Source organism: Gracilinanus agilis, chromosome 5, assembly GCF_016433145.1.
Source record: "Gracilinanus agilis isolate LMUSP501 chromosome 5, AgileGrace, whole genome shotgun sequence".
In the NCBI taxonomy this organism is placed as follows: domain Eukaryota; kingdom Metazoa; phylum Chordata; class Mammalia; order Didelphimorphia; family Didelphidae; genus Gracilinanus; species Gracilinanus agilis.
The window spans coordinates 212,800,896-212,807,582 of record NC_058134.1 but is presented as its reverse complement, the minus strand read 5'-3'; positions in this window follow the sequence as shown (position 1 = coordinate 212,807,582).

Here is a 6,687-nt window from a genome sequence, read left to right as displayed (position 1 = left end):
ATATCTCCTAAATTGTTATATTTATTGCCATATAATTGGGTGAAATAGTTTTTAATGATTGCCTTAATTTCCCCTTAATTAGAGGTGAGGTTTCCCTTTTCATCTTTGATACTGTCAATTTGGTTTTCTTCTTTCCTTTTTCTTATTAGATTGACCAGTACTTTGTCTATTTTATCTGTTTTTTCAAAATACCAGCTTCTAGTCTTATTTATTAATTCAATGGTTCTTTTACTTTTGATTTTATTAATTTCTCCCTTGATTTTAGTATTTCTAATTTAGTTTTCATCTGTGGATTTTTAATTTGCTCACTTTCTAATTTTTTAAGTTGCATGCCCAATTCATTAATCTCTGCCCTCCTTAATTTGTTAATATATGCATTCAAGGATATAAATTTCCCCCTGAGTACTGCCTTGGCTGATTCCCACAGAGTTTGGTAGGATGTCTCATCATTGTCATTCTCTTCAATGAAATTGTTGATTGTTTCTATGATTTCTTCTTTGACTAATTGGTTTTGGAGAATCATAATATTTAATTTCCAATTAGTTTTTTTAAACATTTATTAATATTCATTTTTAACATGTTTACATGCTTCATGCCCCTACTTTCCCCTCCAATTAGTTTTTTTTTAAAACCCTTGTACTCACATTCAGAGTTATAATTATCAGTTGTACATTTGCTGACATTTTCGTATCCTCCCCTATTCCTACCCCTTCTTCTTAACCTATTTCCTTTTAAACCAGTGGTTTGCTATTAAGCTGGTATCCCATTTCCCCTCACTTGATTCACTTCTCTTTCTACCCCCTCCCTTATTATTCCCCTGTTTTTATTTTTAAAGGCCTAATGAATTCCCTCCCCCTTCTTCTCCCCTCCCTTTTTTGACCTCCCCACTCCCCTGCTCCCCTTGGTTTATCCCTTCTGACTTTCTCAGTAGGGTTAGATAGAGTTTTATATCCTAATGGATAATATAGCTACTCTTCCCTCTCAGGGTTAATTACACTGAGAGTAAGCTTTAAATATTACCTCTTAATGCTCTCTTCCGCTCTTTCTTATAATAGTATTTGTCCCCTCCCCTTCCCATGCCCTCTTAGTGTGTAATAGAATATCCTATTTTTCTTATTCTCTCAATTTCTCTTGGTGTCCCCTACTATTCACCCCCCTCTTTCCCACCCCCAATATCATCTTAGACCATTTAGTATTCCACCCTCTCCCTATGAATTATTCTTCTGATTACTATAATAGTGAATACTATAATAGTGAATAGAGTTCACTACAGTTCACTATTATACATAGCATTTCTCCACATAGGAATACAGATAATTAGATCTTATTGAAGCCCTTAAAGAGGCAAATTTAAAAATTATGAGTTTTCTTTCTTTCCCCTCTGTTTCTTATTTACATTTTCATGTTTCTCTTGATTTTTGTGGTTGGATATCAAACTTTCCATTTAGTCCTGGTCTTTTCTGTGCAAATACTTGGAAATCTTCAATTTTGTTGAATGCCCATACTTTCCCTTGGAAGTATATAGTCAGTTTTGATGGGTACATGATCCTTGGTTGTAAACCCAGTTCTCTTGCCTTTCTGAATATCATATTCCAAGCCTTGAGGTCTTTTAGTGTGGAGGCTGCCAGATCCTGTGTGATCCTGATTAGTGTTCCTTGATATTTGCATTGTCTCTTTCTGGCTTCTTGTAAGATTTTTTTCTTTTACTTGGAAGCTCTTGAATTTGGCTATTATATTCTTGGGGTTGTCTTTTCTGGGTCTAGTGTAGAGGGTGATCTATAGATCCTTTCAATGTCTATATTGCACTCTTGTTGTAGAACTTCAGGGCAATTTTGCTGAATAATTTCTTTTAGTATGGAGTCCAAATGTCTATTAATTTCTGCTTTTTCAGGGAGACCAATGATTCTCAAATTGTCTCTTCTAGACTGGTTTTCTTGGTCTGTCACTTTCTCATTGCAATATTTCATGTTTCCTTCTATTTTTTCAGTCTTTTGACTTTGTTTTATTTGTTCTTGCTGTCTTGAGAGATCATTAGCTTCTAATTGCTCAATTCTAGCCTTTAGGGATTGGTTTTCCTTTTCAATCTGGTCATTTCTGGTGTTCAATTTGCTTATCAATTCATTTGATTTCTGAGCCTCACTTTCCAATTGCAAAATTCTGCCTTTTAAATTGTTATTTTCTTGCCTGATTTCCTTTTGAGCTATTTCCGATTTCTCTAGCCAAATCTTTTCCAACTTTCCCATCATCTCAGATTTGAACTCTTCAAGAGTTTGTGACCAATTTTCATTATTTTGAGAGGGTCCGGATGTGATTGCTTGTTTGTTCTCCTCTTCTGTTTGCTCGGTTGTCTGGATTTTCTCTATGTAAAAGTTGTCAAGTGTTAAAGATTTCTTCTCCTTGTTGTTAATCTTTCTCTTCTAGGCTTCCTGATTCTGGGTTACCATTGTTAGCCCAGCCCCTTCTCAGCTTTATCCTTGCGCTCAGGGTCTATCTGCACTCTTTAGGGTCCTGAGGTCTCAGGTCTGGTTGTTCTCAAGGTCAAGCCCCCTGGTGGACCCCCTTGCTTGATCCTCTGCCGGATGTTCCTTTACAAGTCTCAGGGAGCTGCTTCCACAGTTGTATACCCGTCTGCACTGGTTCCCCACTCAGGGTTTCAGAGGCTTCGCTCACACACCTGTGTCTGCCTCCACCTGAGCCTGCACTCAGTGTCTGTGCTCAAAGTCTGTGTGTGTTCTTTAGTCTTTTGGGGTCCTAAGTCTTGCTGCTCTCAGGAACAGGCCCTGGAGCTGCCAATGACTCAATGGGTGCCCCAAACTTGCTCTTTTTCTTTTGAGCTGGCTTTGGCGTTGCAGGTGGTGTGTGTGTGGGGGGGGGGATGGGTTTGCTCAGCCCGCGATTTAGTGAGAGCTGTTTCACCCCTTTATAGCATGGAAATGCCCCGATTCCACGTACCTTCTACACTGCACCCTGTTGTGGGGTCCCTCCATTCATCTGGATTTGTTTTTATGTCCCCTTGAGGAGTCCTGTATGTTTCGGTTAGGAGAGGTTAAGCGCTGCTTTTTACTCTGCCACCACCTTAACCCAGAAGCCCCTTTCAAGCTTTTTTAATAAATACAATGGGCTCATCTTCAAAGGAAAGAGTATTTAATTTGAGTCTTTCAATATCTTGTGGAGTGAAAGGTATATGTTGTTTAATGTTCACTAAATTCCCTTGTTTATTATAAGTGGGAACTTCCCTTAGGGGGAATAGGCCTTTAATTGAATTATCTTTAATTACTGCTGCTTGACTTGTTGTTTGGGTTGCAATGGAGTAAGGGAAGGGGGAGGAGAAGTACTGGGGGTGGGAGTGAGGAGGTGGGTGGAATAGGTCGGGTATGGCAAAGGGTAATTTGGGTGAAGTGAGAGATGGTTTGGGTAGAGCAAAAGATGATTTGAGCAGGGTGAGAGATGGTTTGAGTAGGGTGAGAGATGGTTCCAACCAGATGAGAGATGATTTGGACAGGGCAAGGTGGAGACTGAGTAGGCTTAGATGGTGAGATAGATTAGGAAGATGAATTTCCCTTCTGAGTCTTGAGATTATTCAAGCTATCTTTCTATTGTTTGTTTTTTCTTGAGGAGGAATGGGTAAACTGCAAGGTATCTATCAATACAAGTACACCCAGAAACAGTACTAAATGAAAACAATCTGAAATTGTGAGCTATGTGAGCTTGGTAATGCTTTCTGGGAATGGGAGCTGTTTGTGATAGGCAGGAAACTGCTTTTTTTCACAATGTGGGCCATGCTTTTCAGCACCATATTCAGTCGCCTATTTATTTTAAAATGTAATTATTAAATTGTCTGCAATTCTACTTCTTGTCTGTAGGTGGAGCTACCCTCATGTGTACTGGCTAGGGGTTACAGTCTCACAAGGGGTGTTCTAAACACTAGAGAAAAAAATTGGTGGTGTAGCTATAGACACGCCCTAATTAATTAGCCTTTGAATGGAGAGTGGCTAGAAAAACCTTATTCAGAAGCTAAATTTGGAAAGGAAAGCAAAAAAAGCAAAAGCTTTCTATTTTACAAAAAATAAAACACACTTGCTTATAGGTAAAAACCCTCAGGGGATAGCCTGAGTTTATCTAAGGGGGTGAAAAGTTCTCTACTTTCCCTTCCCCACCATGGGTAAAATGCCAGCAGTCACATACTTCCGTAGCCAGCAGAAAGCTGCTGAGCTGAGCTGATCTGGGAGGGCAAAAAGGTTTAGGTGGAGAGCACAGGCTGTGGGCTGCTGGGATTTTTCCCTTAGTAGTCTCTGAAAGCTTCTCAAGGTTAAAGAAGCAGTTTTAGTTATCTTACTGCTGCTCTCCCTAACTGCTCTGCCTAGTGTTCGACCTCCCACTTAAGCTAATGCTAGAGGCACATAGGAGAGGGGTAGCCTCCCCAGGAGGCAGGGAGTTGAGGTGGGGGTGGAAGATCCCCCCCCCCAAGGTGAAGCTCTGAGGGTTGGCTGATGGTTGCTAAAAAACACCCGGCTTACCAGGCAGCAGCAAGCACACAGCTATTCTCAGTTAAAGGGGGAAAAAATTTAGAACTTACCCTTCTGTGCAAGAAAAACAAGGTGATTTTGATCAGTTATTCAGTATCAGACCAACAGCTATAGCTTGTGAGGCTAATTTGCCCTTTTGTCTATTTTGCTCTACTAACTTAGAGTGGAGTAAGAACTCCAAACTCCAGAATTAGCTACTAAATACCTGACTTAAGGATAGTTTTAGAGAGAGTAAAAAGTGAAGAAAATTGAAGATTGAGGGTACTCGTCAGACCTTTGTGGTCTCCTAAAATTGCAATAATTAAAATAGATTTGACAAATATAAAAATTTTTTTTATTGTTGTGGTCATCATTTATAAAAATTAACTTTTAAGTCACAAGGCTGTTAGTAGTTTTAGTAGATTTATTGCAGCAAGGTAGAGATAGTAAAGGGGGAAATATAGGAAGGAGGTAGAAAATATTGCCTAGCTAAATACCCTAAATCTGGATCTGAGTGCCTCCAGACTAAAGAGAGCATCCAACTGAAGACAGAAAAAGAGGTGAAGAGCCAGAGTCGCTGGCCAGGGTCTCCTCGACCCAAGCAGGTCTCTAAAGCCATACTCTTCAAGCCACTAATGCCAAATCCAAAGCAGAATTGAATGCCTAATCAAATCAAGCCACCAAAAGAACCCAAGAGTCCCAGAGGCTCTCTCTTATATTTGGTTTTCTCCATCCATCAGCTCTCCCCTTCACATCTTAGGAATCAATCAAATTTTCTTAATTTGCCTGGCATTGCCCAGAGGGCAGTGCCTGTGGGATCTACCTCCTGTCCTCTAAGGGGTATGAACTTTTATCAAAAGGATCCTCAAGTTCCTGACTAAGTTAAAAGGGTAGAGCACTCCAAGTACTTGATTGATTAAATTAAGATTAAAAAATTCCCTTTCACACCAGAAACAACCAAAAAAACTAATAAAAAGGCCATCATATCAGTTAGTGATTCATTGAGGAGACTGTGTCTCTCAGTGAATCAATCAAAAGGGGAAATCAGGAAAATTAATGTTAGATTGTGTCATTTATTATCAATGAGTATTTGGGCTTGTCACCTGCCTGTTATTAATTATGTATACATGGATCATAATTCATGTGTAAGACAAGCATCTTCAAATATCTCAGGATGGTATAAAAATAATGAGGAAATTGGTGTGAGAATCTGTGAAAACAGGATATAATTCTACTATTTAATAAGGTTAAAAATATGGTAAAATTTTCTGTTTTGTGTTAACAGAATTTCAGCACAAGTAGTCATTTTGGGGCAAGTGACTTATGGTCTAGCTTGTGTTAACCTCAAAGAGACATCCACTTTTACTTAGATTTGTTATTTAATATAGTTTTAACACTTGCATAAAGGGTATATTCTGAAATGCAAGAAAATTACACAAATTTGAAGCAATGGCCTATGTGGGCATAATATTTAGTTTATTGAGCATGGAGCATGGTTAGAAACTGAATTTGTTTTCCTATCGACAACTCATTTGATACAATTTGGAATAATTTAACAAGTTAATTTATATATCCCATTCTAAGTCTTTAGTTACAATGAGAGTAGAATAAGTATCTTTTGGGTAAATTCATTTGTGTGACCATCAAACTTAGGCATAGAAATTTCCTACTTACAAAGAGTTTTGTTACCTATGCATTCATGTATAAGATTAGATCTTTAGCAGCATCTCATCCTCCTAAGGGGGGAAAATGAGCAGCTAAAAGTGAAAGACTAGAATGAATAAATGAAGTAAAAATTCTTTTAGAAAAGAACAAGATAAGATGATTATATACCTCAGATGCAATTGTTTCTAATGGGATAATGAGGCCTTAAGTATGTTCTATTGACAAATTGCAATAATTGGGTTCAGAATTTTCTGATTTCTCAGTTGTTATTTCAATTTCCTGAATATATTAATATAGCAATTTGTTCATTTAAATTGCAAGGCAATTATAGCTAATAAACTAAAGTTTCCCTTCTTCCTGGGACTTGAATCCAAGATGAAGAATGAAATAGGTAAATGTTAGATGTTGGTAAATATGAAATTTTAAACCAGAAGGACTCATTCTAAAAGAGATGATATACATAGATTATTTTAGATTCCCCCTTAAGCCTATTGATTGGCAATTTCTAAACCAAGCA